The 20,154-nt window shown below is 36.7% G+C and overlaps 1 protein-coding gene across 5 annotated transcripts in view; it reads left to right on the top strand.

The window, feature by feature from the left end:
• Positions 1–20,154, top strand: part of LOC131032640 (WPP domain-associated protein) — a 65,993-nt gene that overhangs the window by 34,840 nt on the left and 10,999 nt on the right. The window contains exon 6 of one of the 5 annotated variants that reach the window (XR_009103489.2): positions 13,216–13,316. The exons of 3 other annotated variants lie outside the window; for them this stretch is intronic. The gene's annotated coding sequence lies outside the window, so the exon portion shown is untranslated. Of the gene's footprint in view, positions 1–13,204; positions 13,317–20,154 lie in introns of all 5 variants that reach the window. One more of the 5 variants, XR_009103488.2, reaches the window with a different exon arrangement.

Here is a 20,154-nt window from a genome sequence, read left to right as displayed (position 1 = left end):
AACTGTTCCATTTTTAATTTTAATTTCACAAAAATTAATTTTAAATGCCTTTATAATAAAAATTCGATTTTTTGAGGCTCAAAATTAATTTATTAAATGCCAATGTGTTCTTTATTAAATGCCAATTTAATATAATTTTTTCAAATATTTCAAAGTTAGCAATTTTTGGCATCTAATGCGATTTGGAGGATATTAACGCCCAAATATGGTAAAAAATAATGAATGCCACTAACTTTGCCCTGGTCCCTTGGTGAGGGACAGGAGCGAACTTGCAATTTAAGCCTTGCATTCCTCATTTTTAATTGCCAAAACTTCATCTAGGCATCCAAATGGCATTTTTAATTGGAGTCTTGGGTTTAATTTCTCTTGATCTCTAGAAGGGAAGTGCATTAGGACATTTTCGCCCTGGACCCTTGGAGAGGGATAGGAGCGATTTTTCACTTTTGGTCTTAATCCTTTACCTTTTATTTGTCGATTCTTGTTGTGGGGTAAACAATGATCCCTTTCATCCGTTCTATGCATGCTTAACTTGTTTTTGCAAGGCAAAATAGGTGCTCCAAAGATTTTCGCCCTGGGCCTCCAGTGAAGGACAGGAGCGACTTTTGCATTTTAGCTTAGGATTATCAAGTTTTGAAGTCAAATCTTTGTTCACCATGCTTTAGAAAACCTTTTCCATCCTTGCACAACCTTGCCTCAGCGTAATCTTGGAGGGAAGTTATTGGTTTTGTAAAAATCGCCCTGGTCCTTCAGTGAGGGATAGGAGCGCTTTTGAGTCCTTTGTACAAATTCTTGATCGCTTCAATCTTCAAATTACTCTAAGGCATAGAACATCATTCCCCACTCCCTTTTGAGTCTTGGAAACAAAAAAGTTATCTCGAAATGCAAGGAAAGTGGGCACACTTAAAAATTTCGCCCTGGACCCTTGGAGAGGGACAAGAGCAAATTTGCAAATTGTCATCAAAATTTGTAATCCTTGCATCTCAATTCCACCTCAAGGCATTCCAAACATCGCTTCAAACTTGTGTCATGGCTTAGATTTGTCCAAACTCGGAGAGAAAGGTTGGATATTAGGTTTTTCGCCCTAGTCCCTCAGAGAGGGACAGGAGTGATTTTGCAAATTCAAGTTTATCCGTCCTTTGTTAGCCCTCCAAATTATCTTCAACGGGCAAAACACGCCTTCTTCCATTCATTTCAATCACAAAACTTACTTCGTCCTTGCAAGAAAATTGCACCTTTTAGAAAATCACACTGGACCTTCAACAAGGGACAGGAGCGCCTTTTGTTTTTTGGGTTGATTTCCTCCTTTGTGGACCATTCAAATTATATTCAATGGACAAATCATGCTTTCCTTGATCTCTTCCAATCATAAAATCACTTTGATCTTGCAAAAATAGTGCAAATTTGAAAATCAAGCTCCGGACCTTCAACGAGGGACAGGAGCGAACTTTGCCATCTTGATCAAACTGCTTCATTTTTCATCTTGAAATTTCTTTGCTAAGGAAGATGTTATCTTGCTTCATGCTATGAATAAATTCTCATGTCCAAGAAAGGTCACAAGATGGTGCATATAAAGAAAATCGCTCTGGTCCTTCAGTGAGGGTCAGGGGCGAAATTATCTTTGTTGCCCAAAATTCAACAATTTTCAAACTTTCAAACTTTCAAATGCATCCAGTAACGTCCAATCTTCTCTCCAGGAAACCCTGCACAAAACAAGTTAGCCAAAATTAGCGAGAAATAAACTTGAACCACATTTTCGCCCTAGACCTCCAGCAAGGGTCAGGAGCGAAATTTACAATCTAGGCTAAATTGCTCAATCTTTTAGTTTCAAATCACTTCACAGGGCAAGGTAAGATCATTTTCAAGGCCAGGAACAAGGTTTCAAATTCAAGCGAGTTGGCAAACGAAATCTATAATGAATTTTGCTCTGGACCCTCAGCAAGGGTCAGGAGTGAAATTCCCAATCTTGGCCAAAATTCATCATTTTCTTCAAGGTGTTCAATCAATTCCAAAGTCCAAACAAAATGCTTTGCAAATCAAAATTTGGTCAAATAAGGCCAGGAATGAGTCCTAGGTTGATTTTCGCCTTGGACCCTTTGGAAGGGTCAGGGGCGAGATTCGCCTTGGACCTCTTGAGAGGGTCAGGAGCGAAATTCGCTTTGGACCCTCAGGAAGGGTCAGGAGCGAAATTTGACTTTTTGAACTCTCCGACAGGATAATTTTATGGAATATAACATTTAAGTATAAGAAAGAATTCTTATACTTTAAGTTATATTCCATATATACTTTCAGGATGTTTGAGAGTGGTTTCAGACCTCCAGGAGTTATATTGCAAAATCTAGTTTTTGGAGGTTTTTCAGTTTCCAGACTTAGTCAAATTTCAGGATCAGGACTTTCGGACTTAGCCAAATTTCAGGATCAGGACTTTCAGACAAGCCGGACTTGCTATCCATGTGATCCCCTTGGTGACACTCAAAATGCAAAGGCCAACTGACAAAACCCTAAAAAACCTAAAGAACAAACCCTAGAAAGCAAAAAGCAGGGGTCCCCATTTGCAATGGGGCGATGTGTGAAATGGTCACAACAGATACCCATTTGGATGAATAAGAGATTCGAACTCTCAGAATTGACAAGCTGCTTTTTTGTAGCTGATTGCAAAAAATAACAGTTTTAAAGGCGGATAGAGCCCGAATTTCGCAGGAAGTTTAAGGAGGGAAAAATAAGAACTTTGGCGAAAGAATCAGATTAAAATCATTTACGGTTTGAAAGTTATTCAAGTTTTAGTTTCTTGAAAAACTGAAAAAAATTCTTCCAAGTCAGATTTGAGGCATTAAATGGCCCCGAACAGCCTCGAAAATGGCGAGAATCGGCAGAGCGGATGTTTAGCCTATTCTTCACTCAGAGAGCTTTCCGACGCTTCAAACGATTTGTCAATTTGATTCTCGGATCAAAATTTATGGCTGCCAGAAGTTGGACAATTTTTCGGAAAGTTTCAATTTTTGAATTTGGCTATATTTTCTTATTTGTTTCCAATTTCATGTTTTGGCATTTGTCCGCCAATTGGTAATTTCTAAATTGTAATTTCAGCTCCAAAATGGTGGAAGGCTATTTAGGACTCATTTGAGGAAACTTGTAATAGTTTTTGGAGTTGAGTTTTTGGGAGTTAGTTTTGGGTTGGGAAGTAGCATTGTAAGGGTTTTCCAAAAAATTCTGTAAGCTGTTGTATTGCAGCCTGTGAGGATTTATTCCTCTTATATGGATTTGCATGTATTGAATATAATTTTCAGATAATAAAATATAGATTTTCGGTGTCTCTTTGTTGTGTTTTTTTGTTCTTCGGGTTGTGCCTTCATCAATATGCATCTCCTTTCACATCCCATGGGGCACAACCAATGGCAGTAGAAGACATTAGAAGGATCACAAAACAAGGGTTAATGAGTATTATCCATCATAACCACTTGTTGAAGATATTGGAGACTTCCTTTCCATATATGGTCAATTCATGAAGAAAATTCAGCAAGATGAAGCTGAATCCAAGTGCAGCAATGTAATCTAGACAACAAAAGCACATGATGAAGTTGTTCACAAACAAATTGGTGGAGTTGATTAGCCATGTTATTTCAAAGAAAGTCTATGCTATCCTTTGCGGGGAGCTCTCTTTTAGTCTAGACAAATTGGAGAGCTCTCATTTCTTTAATGAAACACTTAGTAGACCCTATGGGCTATCTTCCTTTGTAATATTGGTTTTGAGGTTTTTTCCTAGAAATTTAGTTATTTGGAAGATTCAAATCTTTTGTTAAGCTTTTGAGTATGAATTGATGATGGATGGACAAATTGAGTGTAGAACTTTGTAAAAAGATGTTTCATACTAAGCTTTGTAGAATGTGAGTGTATATGGCTATCAATGATATATAGGCAAGCGAGCTTTGTTAATTTTCTAAATGTGGCAATTGGTTTGGAACATGGAGGAATTGTAGATAGTCAGTGATTTATTGGGAAAATTTTGTGATTAACAATTGTGAAGTGGGAAGCTTTAAAATAGGAAAATGAGGATCAACTATATGCCATGGCTTGACCATATCTCTTGTGAGATGCCTTTCAAATTCAACATGGTGAGTAGTTGTATATTAACCTTTATCATTAAGGGTTTCTGAATATTTTAATGAGACTTCTTTTGAGTTGTTTGATTAATATTTGATCTAATGGTTTCTTGAATTCAAGCTGCAAAGAGGTGGCATAGTGATATGGCAGTAGAGGGGTATGGGAGATACATATGAGGAACATTGAGCTGCCTGATAATCAACTAACTGTAATGGCTTATCAGGTTAAAAATTGGCAGCCTTGTTTGTTAGAGCTTTGAGGCCAAGGGGATTTGTAGGCTTTGGATGAAGCTAAAGATTTGATGGTGAGGAAAGCTTAGCAGGGTTAAATCTAAAGAGAATGACCGTTGCAAAAAAAATTGCATTAAGGTTGTTCATGATAATTGCAGAAACAACTTTGAATATTAATGCTAGGTTTACAATTGTAGAGGTAGATGGGAAGAGGCAGGCTTGAGATTTTGAAATTTAATCACTTTTAGAAAGCAAGGTCGCTTAGTTGTCATTGGATTGATAAACAAAATAAGCAAGAGAAATTTGGCTCATTTAGATTTTAAGTAAATTGGATGGCTATAATGTTCCTTCAAGCCAGATTTCAAGATTTTTGGTTTGAAACATTATAAGGCAAGGAAAGACAAGGGTTGTTGGACTAATACTAGGATTAATGATGTTTAATATCTCAAGAAAATGCAATAAAGCCTTTTTAGAAAATAGAGGTTATGGATCATCTTAACAAGCTTTTGGCATGTGGTTAATTGGAGCAAGGACCAATTGTTAGATTTGAAGGCTTTGGATGAAGTTGAAGATTTGATGGTGAGGAAAGCTTAGTATGGTTGAAATCTAAAGAGAATGAATATTGGGGAAAAAGTGTATCTAGGTGTGTCATGAGTCATTATATCTAAAGAGCTTTGATAATTGTGAAAAAGCTTTGATTATTAATGCTATCATTGTTTTCATAGAGGCTGATGGGCAGGTCAGCTTGAGATCTAATTACTTTCTAAAAGCAAGGTTGCTTGGTTGTCATCAGGTTGATAAACAAATGAAGCAAGAAAACTCTGGCTCCAATAGATTTTAAGTAAATTTGGATGACTGTAATGCTTCCTCAAGATATATTTAGAGGTTTTTGGTTTCAAACATTATAGAGGGTAGGTTATCATATTCCCTTCTCAATGTTGACATCCTGAGCAATTTTCTGGGCCCAATTTATTGCTATATGTGGGTGACTTAGTGATGCTTTATTAAGCCATCGTTCTTGAGCCTTTTCAGCTTTTGTATTAATTATTAAAAAAGTACTTTTTATTTATTTATGACTGTCATTATCTCTGAATGAATTTTCAGCGTCAAACACCCAAGATGAAAGCCCTTGTTGGCGTGATCTAGAGGACGAAAACCCTCTGAGACTTTAAGATTGAGGATAGAAACCTGCAATTCCTCTATTTTGGTTGGATGCAATTTGGTGGTAAATTAATCAGCTGCTAGGTGAAAATGTTGGCCTGCTAAATCAATGCCCTGCCTTTCTACTGCCTGCTGTAGCCTGTAATTTTCATTATAAATTATCTCATCTGCTCTACTGGTACGATCTGCCTTCTTTGCAATTAACTTTAACTATTATGAGCTGACCACTGGGCAAACTGTTTTTTTATTGCTTCTAATATCTTTCCCTGCGCTCTATATTCTTCTTGGTATTGTGGACTATTATATCTATTGACTGTGACTGTGATCATTAGGTTTTTCCTAAAATTATGAGATTTTGATTGGGTTGAATAGGGCTGTCAGGCCTAAGGGTTGCTATACAACTTCTGATTTACTGGAATATTATTTGCCATGCCTATGCTGATTACTAGCTATTATTAAACCTGATCACTGTCACAGCACCCATTTAAGGTGCTCATTCTAGTTATAAATTCATAATTTAGACAACGTTGATATTTAGATCAGATCCGAGTCATTCTGATTTGATTTCATCTAGTAGGGTATCATAGTTATTTTATTTTAACTCCTATACAATCAATGCAAATTTAGCTTAGGGTTTGTTAGTACAGTTAATTGTTCTAATTAATTTTTTAAATAGGAATTAAAAATAATAAATAAAAAACAACATATATTCATCAAAATTCATATTTCCTTAAGTTGCATTTCCACAAATTATTATAACGGATTGCAGATTGCCTAATCTCCTGATATGATGACAATGTGACGGTGAGAAAAAAAGAAGGGTTGTTGAATTAGAAATAAGATCAATAGCATTTAGCACGTCAAGAAAATGCAATAAAGCTTTCTTAGAAAATAGAGGTTTTGGATTATCTTAACAAGCTTTAAACAAGTATGATCAAACCTCACCATCTTAAGTTTTTAGCTTTGGACATATGGTTAATTGGAGCAAAGAACCACATCAACTGTTGATCAATAAATGACCAACTGGTTAAAATGAGCTCTCATGCTTGATGAATGGTTCAAATTGGCTCATTTCATTAGTAGAAATATAAACCCTTTGATAATGCAGGAAATTTAGGGTGGCAGACAATTAAAAAGAAAGGTTTTATAATACTTCTTAAAACTTGTTGGATCTAGTGGAATTGGATTGCTTGGTTAAATGCAGAGCCAAATGTAAAGCTTTCATTTCAAAGGAAATGAAAGCACAAAGGCTTCAAGTCATTCCTCATTTATTGGATTGAACAATCAGAAAGATTTAGTACTTGCTCTGGATGAATATTGACCTTACTAGTGAACTGCGACACAACAATTGATTGGAAACTCAATTGAATAAATTTGAAGCTCTAGTTGTGTTGGCAAAGGAGATTTTGATTGAAATTAACTGTGATTTATAACGATAACTATTAGTTTAAGAACTTATATGACAATTATTGAATTAAACAAAAGTTTTTCTTTTCTTTGAATGGTAGAGGTAACAAAATTCACACTTGCTCAAGTTCTTGGATTCTTTGAGGCCAACAAACCCATAGAGCTTGCAACATGGAAGATGATGTACAAAAATGAGGGGGAAATCAAAACAACAATAATGACAAAGGAATTAGGAAAACAAAGGAATTAAATGTAGGTGATGATTTATTGGAATTTAGCTGCGTAGTTGTGAATATGAACGGTCCACTTATCATTCATTGCATTTCGGTGATGCTTGCAGGGGTGAAGCATCAGGAATTCCTAATAGCTCACTTATCCTAGTATTACTTTGGCTCAAAGTAGTTAACCATTCAGTTTGCTCCACAACTTAAGCAGAAATATTTCAAGACAATTGTACAAAAGGAAAAGCTGCAAATTGTAAGAAGGATTACAGCAGATACTCAAAAATTAGTTTTATATTTTCAAAAATAATGTTATCAATTTTAAATCTGAAATATATATCAAAACTATATTATAGGAATAAAATAGTGTTTGTAATTAATTATGCAAGCCCTATTGTGAGTATTTGATATATATTTAAAGCAAAACTAAGAGAATCCTAGAATGATACATTACAATTTCATTTCCATTCTATCTCAGTAATACCCACAAAATGAATTCATTATAATGCTTCTCTATTCAAAATTACATATACAAGCATAGAAGCAAAACTCAGGAAAAACTGCGATTAATTGCGAAGTGTCATTCTTGGTGCTTTTTATTCCTAAAAAAATGCCGTCTAATCAATAAATTGCTCGAGGAGAAAAGGCCATGTTGAACCATGCAACTGACTGTGCCTTTTTTGAAGTTTTGGGATGGAGTGGAAGCAGCTGCAACCAACTCCCACTGTTGATGCTCCCCAACTATACCTCCATCAAAAGTGATAAGATTCCCCTGGCAAGTAATCGTGAGTTTTACCAATATTTGACCGATTGAATGAGATTTTAACTAGGTCAAGTGTTTTTTCCATTACAAATGGGTTTTACTTGTTTTTGGCAGGCTATTTTTGCATTTATTTGCAACTTTACATGGCAGCTAATTTGCCACAACCTCAATGAATTTTTAAAGCTTCCTTTGATCTTATATGCTACTAGTAATATGTTCAAAATGGTATTACATACTTACAGGCTTATGTGTTAGTGAGGTTGTTAAGTTATTGACATTGTGTATGTGCATTGTATGCTTGAACTAGTCACATTGTGTATATGCGATGCATGCACAAGTTATTGCATTGTGTATATATGATGTATGTGTGAATTAGTCACACTTGTATATATGACATATGGCTAAGCTAGTCACTATGTACTTGTGATGTGTGTATAAACTAATTACATTGTGTGTATGCGATGTATACTTAAGCTAGTCACTATGTGTACACCTATGATGCGTGTATGAACTAACCACATTGTGCATACATGATGTATGCCTAAGATAGCCTTGTATATATGATGTGTGCTCGAGCCAATTACTATGTGAACTTGGGATGTTGGAAATGATATGGTCCTTATGTGGTTTTGAATGTGTTTGTACATTAGGGATTGATAGGGAACTGATACTCGATGGAAATGTGTCTGTTATCGTTTAACTGGATTAATTTGAAAGCATAAGATCCATGAATAGTTGTGGTCTAAAATTGAGACCAAATGTCTCATACAAGAGAGAATGAATTCTTTCTATCTTTGGTGTACAAACTGCAAAGCCTTCAATTCCCCTAAAGGGATACGTAGGTAGAGTCATCATGAATGAATCCATGAGGATTAAGGTTTGGGTCTATGTATGACAATGACATTGAGAGCTTACCACTTTCTAGTGTACCCCTCTTAAGGGTGGCATAGAATTGTTGCCTTGATTGTGTTGGAGAAGTTATGAAGGCAATGTTTCTAAATTAGATGGATGATGCTTGGTCAATTAAATTTCTAGTTGTTGTGAAGTGAATAAAAAATAGTAGTAATTGAGGGGTGGTTATTACAAAAAAATCATAATAGCTCAAATTGTAAAAGTAGTATCATATCTTATAATCATATAAATATGTTGGTATCAAATTCAATCTCAAAAGAATACAAAACATCACAAAAATGATCCAACACCAAAATGTCAATTTGTTAATTTGTTTGTTCTCGTGAATACTCAGTTCAGCTCTAATTTTTCATAATATGGCTATATAATGAGTACGGTGAATGTTTTATCTTATGAATATTTTATTTTTTTACATATTTTAAAAGTTTCCCTAATTTTTAATTGCCCCCCCTTGTCATATCCTACAAAGGCAACATGCCATGTTTCTTGCCATCTTGAAAACACATCCCTATTGATGAAATGCCATGGAACATAGGGAAATACTGCTCTTTTCACCATTTCTCCACATGTTTGTAGTAGCATTGAAGCAATGTCCCTTATTCTCACCTCTTGAGCTTTCGTTTTATAATTTTTTTTTTGCACATAAGCAAAAATGATGTCTTTAATGCACGACAATTGTTTAGAGCATAGATTTACTACTGAGAGGTGGGGGGGTGAATCAGTAGTAAATGAAAACTTTTATTTTTAGAACAATTAAAGCTTTTATCCTTCAAACTGAAATACGAAAGAAACTGAACCTGAAACAATAAATCAAAACACCACGTAAGAAACAACTGCACAAGATTTGACATGGAAACCTAGGATGGGAAAAACCACGATGTGAATTGCTGCTAGGATCTACCGTCCTAATCCAGCCTCATAAATGAAGAATTACAAGTTTTAGGGCACCAACCCAAGGAATCACCCAATCCCCTTTTATGAGCACCAACTCAGAATTTATAAGAATTACAATCGGTTATAGTCCTGCAGTTTTCTTTTACAAACATGTATGATTAAATCATTAAGCAAAACAATTCCACAAATTTCTCTGCAAATTGACAGTCTGAAAACCTAACAAAACTTCTTCTGCAAACTGGATTCAAACAGATCCTTTTGTAAATTGAATTCAACTTGAAACAGTAACAACAAATCTTCTCCAAACTGAATCCAAATGTGAAATAATAACAGTATTTTTCTGCACTGATATAATAGCACTGCAACTGTTATCTGAAACACAATTTGTCTAAAGATATGATTGAATGAACATCAGACTTTACTGTAAATATGGTATTCTAAACTGAGCACTGTAAAATCAGACTTGAGAAAATCACTGTCATGATATACCTGATATTTTCTTTAAACCTGTTACCTTTCCTTCTTGAAGAAATAACCTCAGACTGCAGCAATAAGTCACCTTCAGAATATCTTCATCAAATCGATGCACATATGATAATCATTCAACACTCTTCTGTAAGCAGCATTTGTCTCAATACAACCTCATTTGTTTCATAAACAAGAAATATCTCTTTAAATTCCCTAAAACATGCTTGTTTTTACTCCTCCGTATTGGAAATTATGTTCTCACACACACCTTTTTTTTTATTCAAATGAAAGAAAGTGCATATATAATGCATCATGGTTGGAGAAGTTGTAACTATAGAGAGCAGTTGTAAGTAGATGGAACACTCGCAGAAAAACTCGCCGAGTACTCTGTGAGTTTTTGCTGTGAGTTTTTATGACTTTAACTCGCAGCAAAAACTCGCCAAGTTTTTGCAAAAAACTTGGCTAGACAATAAAAAGAGGCCCAAACATGTCAAAAAATTATCAATTTTTGTTTATTCAGTTCAGTTTCATTCTCTTCATTAGAATATACACATGAAATAAAACATTTAATTATAAGTGGCATTTCAATATTTCTTTTTCCTTTCTTATACTTTATAACACCCAACACCTTTATAAAATAATAAAAGTATTTTTGGCCTTGCGGGGCGCTGCCCCTCGACCCCGCCCTGTATTGCGCAAGGGGCACTGCTCCTTGACCCCAACTTGGGGGCGCTGCCCCCAAACCCCCGTCGAAAAATATAGGGGGAAACTGCGTTGATGGAAGTAGGGAAAATTTAACGTCCGAGTCTGATTAGGCTCCATATAACAACATAATTAGCATTGAAGAAATCTTGGTATTATACATTTTAGAGTTGAAAGTTTGAAACTATGAGTATGAATGATGAAATTTCAAATATTGCGCGTTTGTAGATCTCCACCAAGATCTAGACCTATCTCTCTACCCTTCTTTTTCTCACCCTCAGACCCTGGCGAGGGGTGCTACTTTCAGGCTAATTTTAATTTGCAGATGCTTGGTGGCAAAGTTGGTGTGGAAATACCCCAAATCTCAAATATTGCGCGTTTGTAGATCTCCACCAAGATCTAGACCTATCTCTCTACCCCTCTTTTTCTCACCCTCAGACCCTGGCGAGGGGTGCTACTTTCAACCTAATTTTAATTTGCAGATGCTTGGTGGCAAAGTTGGTGTGGAAATACCCCAAATCTCAAATATTGCGCTTTTGTAGATCTCCACCAAGATCTAGACCTATCTCTCTACCCCTCTTTTTCTCACCCTCAGACCCTGGCGAGGGGTGCTACTTTCAACCTAATTTTAATTTGCAGATGCTTGGTGGCAAAGTTGGTGTGGAAATACCCCAAATCTCAAAAAATTTGCCTTCAGAATCTTATGTCAACCTTGTAGTTCATCCAGTTGTGAGCACAATTAGAGTTTGTTTGAAGCCTAAGTCACAAGGTTCGAATTCGAATTCGAAATCGACAGCCATGAAATTCGTATGAAATTCGACAAGGGAAAAATTTGAAAAAAAATTCGGATAAAATTTGCCTTCTATAATTTTGTTTATTTTTAAATATATGTATACTTCTAATAAATTATCAGAATAGCGACCCTTGTTGGAGAAAATCCGAGGGCAACCCAGCAGTTGTAGACACCCATGACCCAATAGATACAAAGCATATACAAAGAATACCCACGACCAGTTGAGTTGTGTTTAAAGGTAGATAGCAGTGCTTTATAGAGGAAATTCGATTAAATTCGATTTTTTTAATAGAAGTTTGAAATTCGATTAAATTCGGACCTCATCCATGAAAATCGCCGTATCCCGTGACTTAGTTTGAAGCCATCAACACGAAGAAGAGGAGCAAGCTAGCTCAAAAACACCTCAATGACCTTGTCTTTGTGCAATATAATCTTCGATTTGCGTGTAAGGAAGGTAGAGGAAGTAGCAGGTGGTCCACTTGACTTGGATGATATAGATCCTTACAGTGATTGGACATCACAGGAGCAGCCTCCATTGTTTTCTGAGGATGACAACATTGATTTGGAGAGGCAAGCTATGGAAGAGGAGGGGGGTGGATTTGTTTCACGCTAGATGACATTGAGGAGGAAGAGGATGAGGATGAGGAGTCATTGCCAGTGCCACAAGCAGGTGGAGACATTGCTTCATCCAAGATGGAGGATGAGCCAGCCATATTGAGCGAGGAGGCACAGTCACGCCCACTGCAGACTTCTAGGACTAGACCCTCTAGTTTTACCTCTCCTCTAGTTTTAGCTAGAGCTGGGAAGAGGAAGTTGTAATTGTAATTTGTAATGATGTATTTACTTTTGGTTTTACAAAAACTATTTACTATTTTGCTTCCAGCCATCAGCATTCCTCATGAGGATGTGATTTTGTAGACACTTTGCATTTAAATATATCTAGAATCAGCTTGTTTCTTTTGTGTTATCATTTATTGACTCGTTGGATGCATCTTCTCATTAAATTTTGCAAAAAAAAAGCATTTTTTATTAAAATTAAGCGTGTTTTTACGTTGCTGAGTTTTTCGCCAAGTTTTTCCGAGTTTTTGCCGAGTTTTTTTCTCAGGGGCTTGTCGAGTTGAGCCGAGTTGCAAGTAGTCCAACTATGGTTGTAACCATTAACCAACCAACCAGCCACCTGTCAATGTGGACTATGTACCACCGCTTCATTATTATCATTGTGATTATTGTCTCAAACAAATGCCAAATTTACAAATAAAATAATTAAAGATTCATTGTATTTCTAAAAGCAAGATAAATATCTGTGCAGTTCGAAGATGTATTTCTAAGATTTATTCTCTGCAAACTGTTTATAGCAAACCACGTGACATTGAAACCAAATCCCTTGCACACCCCACGACAAGAGAAATATATTGTTTTCTGTTCAATTGATCATCTGAAAACCAATTTCTACATTCTGAGATAATTACCAGCGATAGGCTCATCAGATGTTCTGTTCAGAAATCGATTATAAGTTTTATTCTGTGCAAAGTCTGACCATACCATGCATTACAAGACATTTTGCAGGAGGATAACTTGTTCATAGAGACTGTATTCTATTCACAGAGACGCAGCATTCTTTCATCAGATTTGCATATTCTTCTTCAATAACATAAGCTTAAGCACAGGTAAGTCTTCTTTCACAAGACTCAAAAGCTTTCCTTCCCAACAAATTTCATTTACTGCTTTCATCACAATCACCATACTAAACCTGTTTGCACAGTCTTCTTTTGACCTCAATGACAATGCTGGCTAACAGATTGGGAGTTTATGTATTCATCATACTTTAAAATCAAGTTCTCCAGAAAGCCATTCATAAACTACTTCATAATTATTGGATTGGTAGATTGGACCAATCTGGTTTGATTGCACATTTGTTGGTAAATTACTTGTCATTTGGACAAAATAATCTAACAACAGTGTAGAGGACAAAGTTCCTCCTCCATTATGAGGGGGGTTCTCTTTGTTCGACTGAATAGTGAAATACTAATGTGCTAAAATTTTTATGGATTGAAAATGTGAAAAATGTTTATCATAATATGTAAATTGTCTAATGTGAAGTAATTTTGATTTACTAGATTAAGAGTTTAACCAAGCATATGAGATATTAAGCATAGTTTGAATGTCCTCTAGATTGCAAAAACTCTTGCAAAGAATGTAACTTGGGCAATAATCAGATATAAAAGTGTTGTTTTCATAAGTGTAGGAAACAACAAACACAAAGTGTTCAAAGACAATCAGATTCTTTTTACAACAAATAATAAAAGCCCCCTTACAAAATATTGAGGGTGGTCCCACCATTTGTGGTCTAGTTGACTTTTTTCAACTTGCTGATACATTTTAGCTTGTATGCTTTGTGTTTCTCCACTAATTCCTTCATTGTCTCTTTATCACGACTATCATCATATCTTGATCTTCTTTCCCAAGAAAAGAGGAATTCTTGATTCCTAGTTGGGAGACTAATGTGTTTAACCATAACCTTGCCAACATGCAAAATTAAAATTTTCTTTGCAATTTCTACATTGAAATTAATAGGTGTGGCTAAATCCTCTTTGACAAATTTGAGGAAGTGATTCTTGATGATAGCCTTTGATGGTTGGAACATGACTTGACCTTAAATATTGTCTTGAGCATTATTTCAACAAACACCTACAAGTCACCCATAACATCAGGATTGGTGTTCACAATGCACAAAAATGCTTTTATAGTTGCTTCCTGAAATGGATGGGAAAAGGATCCTCTACCCTAAGACCACAAATCCCAGTTGTTTCATTTGATTAATCATAGGAGGAAATAGCCAACAAGATCCAACTTCATTCCTAAAGGAGAGTTGGATGTTGCGTATGAATACTTCCTCTTTTTGATAAGGGTTGATCTAATATGATTTGATATGAAATATACAAGATCTAATATGATTACATCTTCTTTTTGATAAGGGTTGATCTAATATGATTACTTCCTCTTTTTGCATAGAAAGTAAGATACAACAGAAAAAATAAACAAAATAGTAGAGGTATGAAAATGAGACACAAAAAGGAACATGTAGTAGAAATTTGGGCCAGAATATGTTGGACATTGTAGTTGGGTGAATTAGTCGTCAAGGTGCTTTCAATAGCTAAAGGTTCTAGATTTTGGATCAGAAGGCTTTGTAGATCCGTGTCTCTAAAATTCGGACAAAAGTTTCGGACATCGAAGCTAGGCAAATTAGTCCATGTGTTCTTGCTTGTTCAAAATATGAGAATGTTTGTCATAGTTTTCTTTGCACAATTTTGCAACTTTCGGTTGTTGGATCTATTCCTACACACATGAAGAGAAGAAAAATGTTGTGTTGTATAGGGGCTTGCTTAAGTAAAACACTGTGTTGGTGTTTCCACCTCCACTTCAACAATGTTGGATGAAAGAGAGCTTACGCTTGGTAGGGAAGAGGCTGAAAATCTTAAAGGAAATGCTTGAAAATGACAAATGATACCTTTGATGTGAAACCCCTTGCCTTGAAGCCTCACACAAAGTTTGGTGTTGCTTGATGGATGTTAATGCACACCTTCATCATGGAGGAACACATAAAACTTGATCATGTTTGTTGAACTTGAATGCTTGAATCCTTGATTGCAGACTTCTCATTTGGCTAGGTGAGTTTCATGTTAATGAAGATTACAAAGAAAAACCCCTGTGTCTGCTAGGTAATTTGAATATTCGATTGCAAGATGGGTGTTGCAGTGACACCAAGCAAAATTTTTGATATGAAATTGCAAAACGATTGTTGTAATGGCACCGAGCAAATCATGGTGTGTGATCAAAGTGTACAAACCAGTTTCGTGGTGTGTGCACGAAGTGAAATGCATAGGGGTGTGTATGCCCACATGTTAAAGTGATCGCATATGCTAGTTGGGTGCAATTGCTTTAAGGTAGCATATATACATCCAAAGACAAGCATGTTGCAACAATGAAATGTCCCCAAACATAGTCAAATCAAAGGCGATGGTCATAAGAACATGAAAGAGCACATTAGGGATCCACGATTTGGGGTTTAGCATGCACATCAGATAAATCATGTATATCAATATGATTGTTTTGAATTGACCTCATCTCCCAAATGTAGTGGAACTACAAGCACAATCGAAAAAGAGCACATAAGATGAGCAAAGGTTCTTTTTGGGTCAACATGGAAGAAACTAAAAAGTTTGAACACTCTGCATCATCCCCAAAATACAACACGAGCACATTTATGTCAGAAGCATGTTTACAACACATGTATATGACATATAGAAGAATAAATATACAAATAAAGGAATGTTACGACAAGATTGGTGTCTTTGTATCCTTGTGTCAACAGAACCTCAAGGGTCATCCAAAGAGAGCCTAACAAACAAAAATACACGCCGAGCAAATAAACACACAAAACAAAGTGTCATTGCACGAAGGAGCTAGTCTAGCATATCATCGGCCTCTTCATCTTGCTCATCATATATAGAGATGGGGGACAAGACGGTAAAAAAGATATGACTAGTAGAGTAGGAGTTGTCTAGTGCCAAACATGGACCATGCTCTAATGATGGATTACAATGTGTGTCACTAGGAGATAAAGTTAGCACTTTTGAAAATATCAAAGACAAATCATCATTTTCAATAGTTACAACCATATTATCAGAATCATCATCCAAATTGATCAGTATAGGTGATTTGATAGGAGGAGAAGAATCCCTTGGAATCAACAACTTCAGCTTTTGATGAGGTTGGGCAAGGCAAGGCTCCTCTCTAGGGGTGGGTGATAGTAAGGAAGGCTTAGAAGGTGAGACCAAACTAACATTTGATTGCTTCGGGGAAGACTCACTTCTTGTAGCAAGCTCACGAGCCTTGGTACGATGTCTTTCTCAATGTTCTCTTGCACTATGATTTTGTCAGTTACGATTCAAACCTTTTGTAAGAGGTTGGGTATCACTCAACGTTGATTCCTTTTCTTCCTTTGGTCTAGGAATAGGAGGAGGAACGAAAGGAACCTCAAAAGGTTGAGAGATAGATGGAGTTCTAGATGGACCAGCGTTTGCCTCCTTGTCATTTGTAGGATGGTGGGGATGGAACCATAACATATATGCTAGGAACTTTAGGAGTAGGGAGGATTCTTGGTCTAGGATGAGTTTCACTCACTACCTTTGGGGCAGGATGAGCTACTTCCATATGCATAGACGTCGAAGGGTCCTTAGGGGTAGTAGTCAAAGCAGGTCTCGAAGGATTACCTAAGAGTAACTCAGTTACTCTCTTGGCTTTAAACTTTAGATAGGATAGGAATAAGACATCTTTACGAGGTTTGATTGGTTGAGGCTTTTGAGGCCAAAAGTAACCAAGTGTAAAGTTTCGACGGTTAGACAAGAGTTGGAAGCCACTACGATGTATGGTTTTGACTTATCCTTCGAATGATTACTTCAAACACTTGTTGACTATGGAAGGGACTGCCTTCATGGATGTGAGGCAAGGATGACCCAACTTCACACAAAATTGACCCGAGGTAGTGTTGACGTGTATTTTGTACACCATCATACACAAAATAAAATACCTAAAGGCATCTTATCCTCTCTTGAATAAAGTCTCTAACTGCTGAAGATTCGCATGAAGGATCAGTTAGGATGACTCCAATGTTCTGGTTAGTAGGGTCTCTACGTGTGGATAAGCTCTAGCGGTATGATGTGATTTGCTGTGTCCTCAAGGGGCCTTACACTCCGAAAGTCTGAAATTTTACTAAACTAAGAAGCTTTCAAAAAATAACAAAAGGATAGGGTTTTGCAAGAAGTCTAATCTAATTTAATCCTAAGAATGACTTCATGTGAACAAGACTTGGTAAGATTCTACCAACTTCAATTTCGCCATAAAATAACAACTCAATTGAAATTGATGCGATCTTCTAAGGTAACAAAATGATTTTCAACACATCAAAGATCGAAGACGCTACCACGAAGGTACATATCCAAGATACAATAATGATTGAAGTTTAAGTGATTCAAATATCTCCAGTCGACCACGCAAGGCGTTCCTACAATCAGCAAGAAGCTAGAGGTTTGGATTACGAATCCTACCAAAGATCAAGTCCAACACTTTGTCCTTCAAATTAACACACTACTTTGATTGAGCATGATTCAAGTAAATTGAACAACCATGAAGATAACCAAGAAAGTTGCAACAAAACACCATAACTTCAATATTTCATTGATTTCAAAGTCACCATGTACAACAATTGCTTGAATTCCTTTCCTCAAACTCAATCTTGCTACAAAAGTAAAATTGCTTCTAACTCTAATCAAAACTCTCTCTAATCTCTTCACTATTCTCTATTCTCTATTACATTGATTACAAATGAAATGAAAAATGAGGGTATAAATAGCATCCTCAATTACAATGAAAGGTCCAGATTGAAAGTAGATCAACGGTCAAGATTATGACACCTAAACCCTAATTAGGGTTTGTTACAAATGGCCTCCTTTTACTGAACAATATTAAATGCATAGCCAAATATTAAATTTGGCACAAAAACCTAGGAGACATAAACCAATTACAAATAAGATGCCATGTCATCTATAACAACCTTTCATCTAGAATCTTATTCCCTTTCCAATTCTCTTTTTTAGCATATACAATGAATCTTGATACGATTCCTTCGATTTCAGCAATTGGAATCTCGGGAAGATTCTTCATACTTTCTTCCAAGTGAATGACTTGATCGAATGCATCTAGAAGAGCTGCGTCCCACGAAGATTCAAGTTCCTTTGTTCTTTCAATCAGGAGCATGGTGGCAAACATCTGATCATATTGCTCGTCTGTAACATTAGCGTCTTTGCAAAAGATGACCTTGATTCTATCCTCTAATTCCTGCATATCCACATCTGTCTCAACCTCGATCCTCCTGCCAAGAATGGTACGAAGTACCTCAAATACTCTGTCCTGGATCGGATTGATCACCTCCTCCACTTGGCTACATCTAGTACTAATGTCCTCAAAGAAAACACTCTTCATATGGAGTAAGGTTGACCACTGAAGCAAACTGTGAGGTCCTCCATCCATGATCTTTTCTTGTGCTAAGACCTTCCTTGATGTGTGTCTAATGACTTTCAAGACAGGAATGATAACATCTTTGGTATGAGCAAATGCGGCTACTGTTATCATCAAATTGTGGATTATCTCAAGAACTTGGATAGCTTGATGAATAATCTTCATCATCCTTGTTACAAAATCTACGGCAACTGTATGAGATTTATCCATCCAAGTACTTGTACGCTGGACCATATTCCTGAATCTTTCTGCCTCATTAATTGATTGAAGGGGAAGTGCCTGCATTGGTGATCTAGCTGGATCCTGACGTCCCAAAGGTTCATTGAGATGACTGAAATATGTCCTCCATGCACCGACCTCTCTCTCAAGCTTTCTATTCTTCTCCATTTCTTCTCTAAGCTTGTCTTTCAATGCCTCAAATGAATCGGTAGCATCATCTAGTGTCTGCTCAGCTGTGGATGGTCCCAGCTCAAAAGTCTGTATATTATATTCCTCTGCTAGGATCTCACCTTCATATTTGTCTACCGCCGGTGTAGCTATCTGCAGTTTTCTGGATCCAGTCTCATCTCGAATCATCTTGGATATCTTGGTAGCCTTCCTCTTTTCTGTTACTTCATGAGAACGTCCAACAAGGCTTTCTAAATCAATTGCACTATCTTCGTCCTCTATCACGATCACCTTGGTTAATCTTTCCTTCAACCAATCTGGGATAGCTGATCTTGTTTCTTGAACTTGTATTTCCTTATGCACTACTTCTTCTTCTCTGGGAGGAGATGTTATTTCGTTGCCTTCTCTATCTTCATCTAACTCGTAATCTTGGAGAGATCCATCTGGTGACCCTTGCGGTGCCTGTCCTTCTTCCTGCCTATCGTTCTGTACCATCGACTCCATGGATTCTTCCACTTGAAGTGTCCTCTTCTCTGGTCTAGAAGATGTACCGGATGAACGATCTCGATTGGCCCCTTGCTTTCTCTTGGAAGATTCCTTCTTTTCTGATCTTTCTTTCCTCTTCGAACCTCTTGGATGGAGATTGCCCTCACTGACACATCGAAGGTTACCTTCACCTGAATTTCTAGGATTAGGATTGCCTTCACTCACACTAGCTCCACCTTCGGCTGGTTTCTCTTCCAAAGTGAAAGTCATAGCTATGCCTTGCTCTCTCAACTTCTGATGCTGTACGTCAACCCATTTGCGAGTACAAGACAAGACTGGAGCCATCAAAGCATCCAAATCCACGACCTCGGGCTCATTCCAATCTAACCTTACTGATTTGCTTTCTCGATCATAGGATGATTGGATATGTCTGCCACTGTCCTGTGCTTGGTCGGCCACTCTGTAAATCCTGCATTTCCTGATGAAATCCAAAGGCAATCTAGAATGCATTTTCTGTTTCACTTCAAGATCATCTAAGAGATTCATCATAAAATC

Source organism: Cryptomeria japonica, chromosome 11, assembly GCF_030272615.1.
Source record: "Cryptomeria japonica chromosome 11, Sugi_1.0, whole genome shotgun sequence".
Taxonomy (NCBI): domain Eukaryota; kingdom Viridiplantae; phylum Streptophyta; class Pinopsida; order Cupressales; family Cupressaceae; genus Cryptomeria; species Cryptomeria japonica.
Note: the sequence above shows the minus strand (reverse complement) of the source record. Positions and strands in the feature narration are given on the sequence as shown.